This window comes from Meleagris gallopavo, chromosome 22 (genome assembly GCF_000146605.3).
Source record: "Meleagris gallopavo isolate NT-WF06-2002-E0010 breed Aviagen turkey brand Nicholas breeding stock chromosome 22, Turkey_5.1, whole genome shotgun sequence".
In the NCBI taxonomy this organism is placed as follows: Eukaryota; Metazoa; Chordata; class Aves; order Galliformes; family Phasianidae; genus Meleagris; species Meleagris gallopavo.
The window spans coordinates 12,833,583-12,847,794 of NC_015032.2; positions in this window are offsets into that span (position 1 = coordinate 12,833,583).

The window sequence follows — 14,212 nt, forward strand, 5'->3', positions numbered from 1 at the left end:
TGAGCTGGGATCTGTCACTGGTAACAGCTATTGGTTGCTACCAGCTCCTAGGCTGGCTCAGGAGGAGGAGAAAAGAGCTGGGAATGCAAGTGTACACCCCTGCACAGGGGGCTTGGGCAGAGCAGACCTTTTCTTTTTGTACCCTTTTTTTTAATATGTCTATTTGTAAGTAATTTGTTTGTTTTCAAAATCTTCCTTATTTCCCTTTTTCCAAACTAAGTTAAACCCAAGTAAGCATCCTGTTTAAAAGTAAATAAATAAACAGAAGAACTAAGTATGTAATCAAATCTCAAGTGCATTGCTTATACAAATGATCTGTACTAAGTCTCCATGAAAACCCAGAGAACTGGTATTTTATGCCCTTAAGATGTAGTTTTTGGTTTTAAAAAGGCCTTTTTTTTTTTTTGCTGGGACTCTAACATACCTCTAAAATGTAGTTGCTTTATGGATATAGTGGTATATAAAGGTGTTTTCTAACCTTTCTTCAGTATTACACTCTGCTTCTGCCCAAGGGGTGTGTATTGTACCGTGTGCTTATTTTCTCTGTATTTGTTTCTCAGGGCTGCTCATATAAGCTCTTAGGTCTGTAAAGTGTGTCCAGGTTGCTTTTCCATTTGGAAACTAAAATACAGCAATATAAGAAGCAGAATTAATTCAGATATATATTTTTCATGATGATTTAAGAAATCACCCTCTCTTTTTGGAAGTATTTTACAATCTGGGCAGATGGTGTTCTTTGAGGCAAATTATTCTTGTCCTTTGTGAACTTGTGAACACTATCTCAGTGTTTGCATTTTGTCTCTTGGTGCCACTGAAAAATGAAATATGTAATAGTAAGTCTTTCTAGACTCCATCTTTAATTCATATCCATCACTGAAATACTGATTATTCCTAATCTCAAAGAAGTGTATTTTAAATAAGCCAGAAGTTGAAAATAAATGTATCTTGCTTAAACCTTTCTATTCTGTTTCAGTGATATTCTGAATGCTGTTTTATTTGAGACGGGTGTTTGGAATTAAAATTCAGCGGTCTTACAGAATAAAGGCTCTGTATTTGGGGCATTTAAAAAGTGTGGCTGATTTTATTTTGCTCTTCATTTTTGCACTCTGGCTGTATTTACATTTTATGCCCAGATGGTTTTCTTTAAAGTCGTAGTATAACTTACATGTAACATCTTGCACCAGAGTTGTTTTCTTGATTTATGCCTCAGTGTTTGAACAGCCTGAAACTTTGCTAGGGCACCTATGGGAAAACTGCTTTTTTAACACTGTGTATGGCTGTTCTCTATCAACAGAAAGTTGGAAACGTGGTTTGTGTGAGTTGTGGGACAGCATTACCGTCATGTCCTGCTGGATTTTGCTTTTCCTTTAAAGAGCCTAAAACCTTTCTCACAAATTCTTCATTATCATGTCAAGTATAGTTCTGGAATTAAGTAAGATGTAATCAAATGCATAGAAGGTCTTTAGGCCTGTGTGTCTATGATAAAGATGAAACTTATGAGCTGACACTTGTCATGTTAACTATTCATAGATAAAAAAAGCCTGCATATGCAATTGGCTATAACCATTCTGTACGTTATCTATAATATAAGGTCGCACAGTAAATAAATGTTTGTTATATTTTAAAACTAGTCTGCAACCTGACGTGCAATTTAGATGTCCCTTGTTGCTCAGATATTTCTGTTCAGAGAATAAAAGAACCTGTTTTGAAATGGCACCCTAAAAAATAATACGTATAGAAATCCATCACATGCTGAACTTAGCAAGTGAGAGTGTTCTCAAAACGAAGTAGTGTGGGCTTCTCATTTCTGCATCTGGGGAGGTCCTGTGGGCTTTTGATACTACTTAAAAGGTGGAATATCATTATGGATGAAATTATGCAGCTGGCACAAGGGATTGATTTCTTATCAATTTTGTCTGGGCCAGTTATGAAATGTTTTGGCTGCAATAAACACCAAGTATTTTTGTTCCATTCTTGAACAAAGTGGGCTAGTAGTATTCCCAGAGAGTGACCTTAATGTTTCCTCTCGAAATGCATTGTAGCCAGAGTTCTGTTTCACCCCAGTTTAGAGGAGGAAAAAGTAGAAAAGCATTCTGTATAATCTGAATTAAGTAGAAATTACAAATACTACTTCAAATTCATTACTGTAAATATGCCTAAATTTACTGTAAACTGGCAGAGCCTGAGTGACATTGGTAAAGTGAGGATATTAACTAGGTGACCTTACCAACACATTGTGATCTTCTCAGCGAGGAAGAACTTCTCTGCAGTCCCAAAGAGATTCAGTCTAGTAAAGCAATTATTGGTTACACTGAAAAACACCTGTTCTTGTCTGAAAATCTTCCCATGTAAGTTTATTTGCATCCTTTAACCACTTCAGACAATGGTTAGAGGAAATTATTATGCTAAGTTCACTAAGTTGGCAAAATATAAGCATTTCTTATTAGAAAACCTGAAAACAGCAGTTTTTCATTAAATCATGATTTTCAAGTAATCTCTTCAATGTTGTATGTCTACACTCTATATTCTGACTCACTTTCACATAGAAAATAACAAAACATATAAACTTTACAAACTGAAATGCTATCTGATCTGTGGCTTTGAGTGAAAGAACAGGTCTTAATTTCACTGACTGCAGCTTTTATGTTTGCCTGGGTCACACAGTCCTACAGACCATCATCACTGAAGTAAAATGTTTTCTGAATTAATGTTATGACTTGGTTGATTTAGTGGAAGAATTTAAATCCTTTTGGTCTGACAAAAGGCTATTAGGATTTTATTGCTATTAAGACTTCTTTATGTATCTGATTTTTAGCAGAACAGCAAAGGTTGTAGGCTTAGGAGTCTTTGGAGCAATTTACTTGCTGCTTTCTGTATTTTTGCTCGCAGATGAATGTGTTTAATACAGCCTTGTGGTCTGTTTTAAGTTGAGCTGTTCTGTAAAGCCCTTTGTTAATTTTCCCTGCATTGCATAATTTTGACTTCTCAGTTGCCGGAGGAAGGGAAAGTACTTGTAAACCTGTTCCACTTTGCTAAGGTGGCTGGCTCCTTATAGGTGCTGCCTGCAGGTGGCTACTAATAAATGCCACTGTGCTCTCTGGGGGACAACGTTCTTGTCTTGTTGGTCCAGTATTGCTGTGGCACTCTAAATCTCTTCCTAACACTGTTGTGTGCTGTCATCAAAGGTACAGACATCATGAGCCTACATTTTCTCTACGTCTGAGCAATGTTCTTGCTAATTCATGTTCATGGCATTCTTTATTTGCTGCTGATCCTGCTCCCATGGTCATTTTTCAGGCTGTTATCTCTGTTGTTTTCAGCACCTGCTCATCAGCTAATCCCCTGAGCTTCTGCCATCTTTCTGCTTTCATAGCAAGGAAAAGCACCAGAAGTCTCCTTGATGCCATCTGCCCTAAAAATGTAGCTCTCCAGAATTACATATTTACAGCTGATCAAGAAGTTTTTGTATCTGAACTTTGCTCTGCAGTTACATCCAAGCTCCCTGCAGCATCCCATTTCTGTTGCACGTTCTTGTGCTTTGTTTCCTGTTCTGAATTCCTGTATTCCAGAATGACACTTCCTCTCTTTGGTTGATTGAATAACAGACTTATCCTCTAGCAGATAGCTATCAGTGTCCTTTCTCTATTATTTTTTCCACATTGACCTGTGACCCAGCCATTTTCCTCCTCTCCCATTTGAATTTAGAAATAAAGAACTAACAAATTAATCAAAACCGGTTTTGTGAGACCCTTTGTTGCTTTTTCTTCAGTTTTGTAAGTCATGTTAACTCGGCCAGTTGGACGTGTTGATTTAGATATTTTGTGAGTAGACTGGCCACATACCCAAGCCTGAGATATTGCATTTAAATCAGTCTTCAAGAACCAGGTTAGTCTGGTGACACAGCTATCTGTTCAATGCTTTAGAGCTCTTTTTTTAAGAAGTCACTCGTGGAAGTTCCAGGACTTCTCAATAGGGTTTAGGATTTATTAGCTTGGGTGAAACTCCATGTAGTCATGATTAGACTCTAACTTGGTGGTTTACTTCAAACCAACTTCATCTGTTCTGATCTTCCATGTTTACAATATTAACCTCAGTTATAAGCATTCAGACAGACCCAACTCAATTCTTCCTGACCCCAGAAACGTGTGGATCTGCCTACCCAGAATGGATATGGGGGGTTTGGAGCAAAGGGAAAAGAGAACAGTGGAACAAAGTGAGGCAAAGTGGCAATGAGGAATCAACGTGTTCCTGAAAAGCTCTTCCAGAAGATGTGAGACCCCCAGGGAAAAGACTTATTGAGAAGAACTTGCTGAACTAGTATTTGTTTTTAGCATTAATAGGTATTTTTGGCTGTATCCAATGAAGGTACTTTATTAAAATATCTCAGAGATCTAAAATACGCTTAGTGAGAGAAAATAAGAGAATGCTATAAACATGTTTTGCCATTGGTGTAAATATATTATAGACACTCATTTCTTATAACTGAAATTAAGCAAAAGGCATGAGCACTAGTAGTTGCACTCAATTAACTTTCTTGTCTGTCTTTTCAGAAAGTATTTGAAGCAAGTCATGTAACTTGCTACTGTGCTATCACGGATGTAGATTTGGGGAAACAACTGAGAGACCCATTCAAAGGTGGATTAAATATAGTCTTTTTTCAACAGCATTGTCCAACACACCTTAAAAAAGGGAATTCAACATCCAAGTTAACTGCCTGTTGGAATGCTAGCCCCGAGTCTTCCCAGAAGAATGTGGAATGGATTTAACTTTTCAAGGAGAGAAGATATTTAAAGTGATACAAGCTATGTGAAGAGCTTAAGGATAGTCAACGGAATAGTTTTCTGTTGAGTCAAGCTCTCTTTTTCTTATTGTCACGCAGCATGTTCTTATAGTCACGCAGCATGGGATCGAGGGTGATGGAAATATACATGTGCGGAAGCGTGAAGAAATGACTGTCTCTCTTTGTATATCTTTTTGTGGCTTTTTTAGACTTGGCTTTACTGCTCCATAGTTACTGTTGCTACAGTCCAATTTGGAAACCTTCCATCAGAACTGCTATTTTGAGTACTGACTTCTCCATGTCTCATATCTCGTTGTTCTTAAACTTGAGGTAGCTAGAGCTTAGGATGAGAGGAGAGCAGCAAATATTGTTTACCTGAATTTTAGCAACACTGTGATGTGGTTTCCCACAGCATCCTTGTGTCCAGTTCAGGATCTTGTCTTAGGCAGTTAAAATGCTAGATGGAAAAAATGGTATGGACTTACTGGAACTTCATGCAATTCAGCAAGGACAAATGCATAGTTCTGGGATAATGCGAAATAATGTCCAAGTGAATAATTCAGATCACTTATCTACTCATGGACAATAAGCTGAACTGACTGCTGCTAGGCTCCTTTTTACAGTGAGACCAAGTTTCTGCAAGCATCTTTCTGGATTCCCAGTAGCAGAATTTTGATGATTTTGGGGCATAAATATACATGCTTTGAATCTCTTTGCCTTGTAGCTAGTAAACTAAAAATGTCAAGGATAGTTGCCACTTCCAAAGACAAGATACCAGCAAATGTATGTATTTTCAAGAATATCTTAGAGACTTACTCTTGACTGCATTATTCAGGAGGCAAAGATAACTGGTAAGGTTGTTGTCCTGGCCCTAGTTTTCTTGCTGTGGCATTGTAATTAAACCAATACAGTGATGTTTATTTTTTTCCTACTTTTATTTAGTTTCTTTACATGTTGTGTTCTTGATGAAAGCAAAATGGAAGATCAGGCAGAATTCTTAACATAGGAAGGCAATGCAGTGCAACTACATTTTAGTACGCTAATCCAGCTTGGATAGGCTTTTGTAATTCATTAGTAACTACTATGTGAATTAATGTAGTGAGAAACAGTGAATGTGGATATGGTCTAATTCTGTGAATGATGGAATCATTAGTAGACTTCTAGAAAAGCTGCTTGATCATATTGTCTAGTGACCTCCTGTGTAGAGTTGTACAGTGAGTAGCTCTGTTCTGCCCTCACTTAAATATGCCAGAGGAGGGATTTAGTAGATGTAACTGTAGTGGAACGTTCCCTGACTCTATTTCTCTTTTTTTCAGTTTAATCTTATTGCATGACCTATTGTTTTCCAAAAATACTTCATCAATTCTTTGCCTTCCTGGAGGATTTCTTCTTTTAAGCACTTTTAAACAAACTCTTAATAAATTTGAGTTAACTTTTTTATTATTATTATGTTGGTACCTTGTCATTTAATTTAACTGGACTGCATTGGTGTAACTGAGAGCAGAAGGTTGATTCATTTAATCTTTCTGCATATGTAATCTATTTCTCCAGTCTTTTTTTCCTGCTTGGAATTTCTTCAAATTTGTCAACATCTTCAGGGTAAGGAGGTTCTCCAAGATCTAATAGCACCTGAATTCTTTTTGAAGTACAGAACATGTTTCCGCAGGCATGTTATTAATTACAGATATTTCCCTAATTCCACTTCTCTGACTGTTGTCCAGCTATTCACATCTGCAAATCCACATCTGGAACAAATAATGAGAAAAAAAAACAGTTGTGTTTTTCATACCAAACATGTAAGAATAATGAACATTTTGCTTTTGTTCATAATTTTAAACCAAAGTTTGCAAATCCTTTTTATATAATGTCTTAAACTCCATAATATTGCACAGGATGAGGCAGCTTTTTGCGCTTTTCTTGGCTGTATTTACTTTCTTGCTTCTGGACATTGAGTGATTTGAGGTCTGAGACCTTTGTATCATTTCCATTTTTAATATTTGCTCCATTTACAGCTAGCATAACCCATAACTAGAACCAACAAAGCTATGCAAAACTTTTTCATAAGAAGAATGAGTATAGAATTGGAATAAAAACACTTGCGGTGTGCAGAGGTGGCGATGATTTGTTTTATGTGCCTATATTGCATTCCATTTGAGGAGCTCGATGCAAATCATTCTCTGTAAGCAACGGGAACTTTAAACGCATTGTAGAGTTAATGGTCAAATTACTTTTTAAGAGGTGTTATTTTCCCTGTTCCTCCCTTCAGCCAACACGCATAAACATGTATGTGCACATCTCTATCTAAATTGCTAGTTGTGCCAATCTTGTAATTGCATTTGTACATGCAGGTTCTGAGATTTGTGCTATTAAACCCCCTGCTTAGCTTCCCCGTGATTTATTCCTCTTCTCACACTAGAGTTTCCTTTCATAGGTAGGAAGAACCCTGGCACCTCTTCTCCTGTTTAGCTGATAACCTACATTGCTGCCAAAACATTCTGTGGAAATAAGATTTGTTCTTTTCCTTTTGCTCTAAGCGTTTTGATGGAGAGAGGGAAGTTTCAGTAATGGCATGTTTTTACAGAGGACAGTAGGCAGCTCATCTGAATGACCCTGTCATACTCCCTGCTGCGTATTTAAGACAAAATCTTTTGCTTGGGAATGTACAATGAAATGAGAGGTATGTTATCAAGCAAAATAGGATTATGATATGTACAGTAAAGAATGATAAGTCATAGCCAGTGTTTTATCTCTAAAAATCTGTGTAAAAAGAATGGGAAGAGGTACTGTTGTGACCTTAATTTTGCACTGTGAATCCTCTAATGTCTTTAGCCCAGAGAGGTCCAGTGTAATTCAGGAAGATACAATGAAATCTGACTCCATAAAGGCTTAGCATTCTACATTTATGCAGAGTGACTGACCTCATCACCAGCACTACTGGACCTAAGTAGCATTTAAGACATCTGGAAAACAAGACCACAGTAGGTTATGAAACACAGCTCCCATGGCTCTCATCCAACTTTTCATTTTGTTAATGGCATAATAATCTTTGAGAAGAATCTGAGTTTAATATATCTGAGCTTGCTCAGACTCTGAAACACTTCCAATCATTGCTGGATTAAGTACATACTCCTAATAACAAATCATGTTGTACTTAGCATTGCTTGTTTTTGTCAGTCAGCAAAACAAATACATGCTACAAATGCATATAAACAAAACCTGCGAAGCTTAAAGAAACTAAATTATGGATTGACTACTAGAATCACTGTTTTGTTTGTCTTTAATTAAAAAAAAAAAGAATTGTTTTTCTTTTCCAAGAAAACAAACACCTTAATATGAGGGACCGTTAATGAGACAGAATAAAACTGTACATTGTCCCTTGGCACTAGAATACTTTTTGACCACTTTGTAAAGCATCCAAAAATGTTTAAGAGAATTTCTCCCTTGTTTAACCTACTCTTCTGAACTCAAGCATTACGTAAATAGAGAGCATTCTCAGGCAGTTGTCATGAGTAGTCAGTAGGTGCACGGACACTGACTGTGAGAAAGAGGACCACTTTTTTAAATATTTGAGTACTACTTAAGGTTAAGGGAATTGCTTATAACCAAACTGTGGAAGACACAGCTCTTACATTATGTGCTTCTACGTGATGTTTATCCAGTTCCACCAAGACACTTTAAATGTACTATTATAATCTCTCAGTATTTTATGGTTTAAAAAAATAATATTGACCTTTTCGTCCACATGACTTTTGTGGAATGCTGACGGTAAATGAAAAATACAGACCAGGAGACTTAATCTGCAGCCTTAATTCCACGCAAATCCTTAAGGTAAAATTAATCTTAGAATCATAATATATCCCAAGTTGGAATGGACCCACAAGGATCACTGTGTCCAAGTCCTGGCTCCACACAGGACCACCTAAAAATCAAACCATATGTCTGACAGCGCTGTCCAAAAGCTTCTTGAACTCCAGCAGTCGTGATGCCATTGCCGCTACCTTGGGAAGCCTATTCAGTTCCCCACCACTCTCTGGTGCAGACCTTTTCCCTCACCTGGTCCTCCCTGTCACAGCTCCATGCCATTCCCTCAGGCCCTGTTGCTGCCACCAGGGAGCATTGCCTAGTGCTGTCCTCCGTTCCCTGTGAGGAGCTGTAGGCTCCCATGGGTCGTCCTCTCTGCCTCCTGTACTCCAGGCCAAACAAACCAAGGGACCTCAGCCACTCTTCCTGTCTTGCCCTCCATACCATTCACTTTGCAGCCCTCCTTTAATGCTTTCTAGTAGTTTTATGTTCTCTTGTTGTGGCACGCAGAACTGCTCACATTGCTTGAGGTGTGACCCCACCAGTGCAGAGAAGAGCGGGGCAATCCCTTCCCTCATCTGCAGTGCTGGGCCCCACAGCACCACTGGGCCTTTTGGCTGCCAGGGCACAGTCCTGGCTCACATTCAACTTGCTGTCAGCCAGAGCCTTTTCCACAGGGCCGTTCTCCAGCCCCTGTCCCCCCAGTCTGTACGTGTAACTAAGCTTGCCCCATCCCAGATGCAGGATCTGGTGCTTCCTGTTGAACTTCATGCAGTTGGTGACTGCCCAGCCCTCCAGTTTGTCAGTCTCTCTACAAAGGCTTTCTATACTCAAGGAGTCAGCATCTCCTTCTAGTTAAGTATTATCTGCAAACTTAGTATGCATTCAAGTCTTGCATCTACATCATTTATAAAAACATTGAAGAGAAATGGACTTAAAATGGGCTCCTGCGGAACCTTGCTAATGAGTGGTTGCTAGCCTGATGTAATCTCATTTACTGTAACCCTTTGAGCTCCACTCATGAGGGCATTTCTTTTTCACCAGTTATATTACTTATCTAGCTGTATCCTTGACATTTTGCCTGGAAAGATACTGTGAAGATACATCAAAAGCTTTGCTAAAATTGAAAAAAAAAACAACAAAAAAACAACCAAATGTACAGTGGTTTAGCAAAGCTACTTAACTACATGATGATAATTATAACATGAACTAGGAACACATTTGTGTAAATAAAACACAAGCAATAAACAATACCAGATATACATTGCAGTATACATTCTGAGTAATGCAAATCAAATATGTTTAGATACAGTTCACGTGTGTATAAACAAGTAGTGCATAAACAGCCACGGAAGTACTAAATATTTTTGGCATGGTGTTTTGAGGAAGCTACTGACAAAAAAAAAGAATTTATTCACAAATGACATTATAATAAGAACACTCATCTAAACAGTTACTGAAGTTCCCAAATAATGAAGAGTCTGTAATCTCCCTGGTCTATTTTCACTTGTTCAGTTACTCTTCAACAGGGATCTTTACTTAGTATCCAAATTATTTGCTGTAAATTAAGCCCATTATTTCATATCCTCTTAGAATGGATGTGATAGTGTGTTCCCATTTTGTTCATACATCCTTAATTTTCTGATGCTGAACCAATCTGTGCTATCTTTTCTTACAGGTTATATTTTCAAGGTGTATCTTCATAGCTCTTAATCTCTGGGATTGCTCTGGTTGGTTTGCACCCCTCTCATCCACCCTAATGAAATTGCATGTATGAGTTATGATTTTCCAGACAGATCAATGAAATATCTGTTATTAATGTGATTAATAGGAAAGTTTGAAATAATGAGAACTTGTTCGCTCACATCTAAAGAGAGGTAAAAAACTGAAACATTCACACATTTACGGTCTATTTGAGCAGTGGGTGTTGTATATAGATCTTAACAGTGACAGATTTTGCCTTTTAATTTGCATTCTTCAACAGAAGAAGTAAAATTATGATGAGAATCAGTCACATGAAAAGAAATTTCAGATGTTTTTGTAGCGCAGTAATGATCCATCGGAACTGCTGCTAACTTTGGAGGATGAAGAGACAGATTTTTCTCTGTGCTGGTGCCCTCATGTGGCTTTGATATTCAGCTTCTTGAGAATTAATTAGAAATATCACTGCATAACTGACACATCTTTTGTATAAAAGGCAGAGAATAATTTTCCTACATAGCCCTGTAGCTGCCTTGTTCTGTGAGTACAGTATTGCACTGAAAGCCAAAATATGCTGTTCGCCATATGGCCAGTTGGGTTTGGATATGCAAACTCCAACTTCTGTAACTTAAGAACATTTCTCACAGTTTTCACACATTGATGCATGAGATTTAGACCCTTCTCCTGCAGGGGTTGTCATGGCCAGAAAGACCGTGCTGGAGTCACTGCCTCCTTTTGTGATGCTGTTAAATATGCAACAACAGATCTGTTAATGCTTTCAAAGAGAGATGATTTTTTTTTTCAGTTTTCAATTCTAATGTTAGATCAAATTGTTGAACTTCATACTGAGTTAACATATCAGGGATTACTGCTGTCAAGAAATAGTTTAAAATATTCTTTCTCATCTAGCTTAAAATCATCCCATTTTTGCTCCAACTACAGCTGTGATATGACAAAGAAATTTCTATATTTAATGCTGTGAAATCTACAAAGGATAAATGTTTCTTCGCACAACATTTCTGAATTTCTTTAGAATGTTCCAACATTACTGACTGAGAAATTCCACTTTAAAAGACATGATTTAGCCATTATGCAAGAAAAAACTTTCTACAGCAAATTTATGACACATCCATAAATTATTTTAATGAGAGAACTCTTGCAAAAGCATGAGGTGAATATAGCTAACGTGGAGGCTGCTGGTCTAGTCTGATACAAGTGTTGTCTTGTCTTGTGCTTTCTAAATGTCATTGTCAAAGGTTTTCTTTACATCTGGGTTGGATTTGACAGGTATAGAGATTTTCTAAAAGACTTCACATTTTTAGGAGATTTTGCAAAGCTTTGAAGCATTAGGAATTTTACTTTGTTAGGTTTTTGACACAGAACTTTAAATTCTGATTAAAAAGTGGGAAAAAAAAACCCAACATATTCTTGTCATCTGTGCTATTATTAACAAAGATATGAAGAAAGTTTGAAAATGAAGATGGAAATATAACCTTTTTAAAGTCCTGCCTGACTATTCCTTAGAACACTATGACTTGTGTATTTCTGCAAGCACATTCTTCTTTTCCTGCTCTCTCTACAGATTCAGAATCCAGATGTAACTTTGAGTGATCCCATCAGAATAAAATCTCAAAACTACTGTTACTACACTCCAACTTAACTGGCTGTAAGGCCATTGCAGCTCTAACTGAAAAGAATGTCTTTATCATATTAATCTGTCACTGTTCAGTGATTTCTCGTGTCTTGACATAAGACTTCGATCCTTAGCTGATTTTTTTTTAATGCAAAACATTTAATTGTCATCAGTTTATTTGAAGTGTAGACATCCTCTTTGCAACTTCATAAATATTTATATCAGACTAGTGCTATCCAATGGTTCTAGGAAAGAGACGCAATATTCAAGTGGCTTGGTATTAGTTTTCCTCAGCACAATAAAATAGCAGCTAAAATCTGGTTGGGAACAGATTTGGAGAATACTTTTCACTGTAAGGACATGATATTTTGATACTGTATCTGGTGTAGTAGTGCAAGGAATTGCTTTTCTTGAGTTAACTTACTTATATATGTACATCAGTGTGACTCCTCAGAATTGAAATTGCTTCATTAGTAAGGATGCTTAACATTTTTGAGTCAGGAGTGGCCATAAATACACTTGTTCCTTCATAAAAAGTAGAGTGTTTTCCTTTCATCTTTAATTTGAGGTAAAACAGAAATATTGGCTGAGCTGACTCTCAGGTTGCATTGCATTGCAACCTGTCAGTCACAAGCAGAATCTGTTAAATATGATAAATTAAGGTTTGTTACACCTCTGTTATTTATGGGATGCCTGGTAGTTCAGTTTGGCCTCTATATTTGCACTGAGTTTACTCCATCTGAACAACACTTTTTGTATTCTTTAAGTTTAGGTATCGTTTGTTTGCAGTTAGTACCTTTCTGGATAGTAAACATGCATTTATTTTTCCTGTTTATATTTACTGTTGTCACGTAAAGCTTTCTGGATTCCTTTAAGACCATTTCAGCCTCTCTGAAATAAAAACGGCAGGGACTGCATCCTTAATTATTATTCTAATTTATGGACAGCAACCATCACATTTTTCAGTCAGTCAGGGTGATTGGATTTTCTTCTTCTAAATCACATCTCTGTTCCTTGGTATTTAATAATGAGGTACTTGAGCAACGTTTTCTATTTTGTGTATTCTCACAAGATTTTCTGCAGTCTTTATGTTGACATCTCTTCCTTCTCCCTCTTCTCCCTTCTTTCCTCTCTTTCCCTCTCTTCTTCCAATTTAGATTAACATTATTGTATTTCTTTGACCTCACAATATTCTCTGTACCAAAGATTCACTAAGAAACTCCCCACTGTTTGTGGAGCACTAATACTGAGCAGAACAAGAACAATTTAGGTTTTCCTTTGATCTTTCTAGTCCTGGTAATACTAAACTTAGTGAAACTCGGCAAATTACGATGTTGTCAACAACTTTCTTGCTAATCATCTCTCTCAGAGGTTTCCAGAGTAACCCATTAGTTCTCCTGTTAAGTTTTGATGTAGACTGAGAAACTTAAAACAATTATGACTGAAAATGATTAAAATTCAATATGCTTGAATTTGAGTAGTAAGGGTATTTTTGAAAAAAAAAAAAAAGATTTTGTGTAGGCTCTCTAGTAAACTACTCTGAGTTTCTACTAACAATTAGAGACAGGAACTGGCAGCTCATTAGTTATGTCCATGTTTGTAGTTAAGAAAAGATTTGCTTGTGAAATTCTATGGATAGCATAGTGCTTAGTCTATACTCTGAGAATAGTGACATTCTCGAGCTCCCATCTCTGCAGTTGGTTCTATAAATTACCCCTAGTAACTAGCACAATATTAGTGATATTTTGATCTTCATGTTTTATTTTTATTAAGATAAAACAACTCAGCAGTATAAAGACAAAATTCTAACAATATAAAAACAATTTAGAGCTGTATCAGTCTTCTTCAGCTGTATCACTCTAAATTAAATGGTAATTTCGTACTGCTTCTCTAGTCAACAAAACACACCATTGACAGGGCCATACCACTGCTGATGCCATTCATTCTTCAGGTATACACCCATGCTTGCTGAGCTCTGAATCCAAGGCTTACCAAGTTAGGCAAGATATGATGTCATCTTGTCCTCTTGTTGTGTGGCACATGGAAATACAACTTATGTTTACAGAAATTTACAATAAAGTATAGCAAGAGAACTGACTGTACTTCTGAGCTGCAAGTTGTGAGGTTTTATAACCTCTGCACTTAGTAAATGAGAAGTAAAGGAGGAAACTGAAAATGCATAATTCCTTAAACTAATGTTCCTAGATTCCTTTCCTTGCAGTTTTGTCACCAATTATTTATGTAATGCTATTGAAAATTCTGTGTTAATTCTGTGTTGTGACATTTTTAAAAGAGGA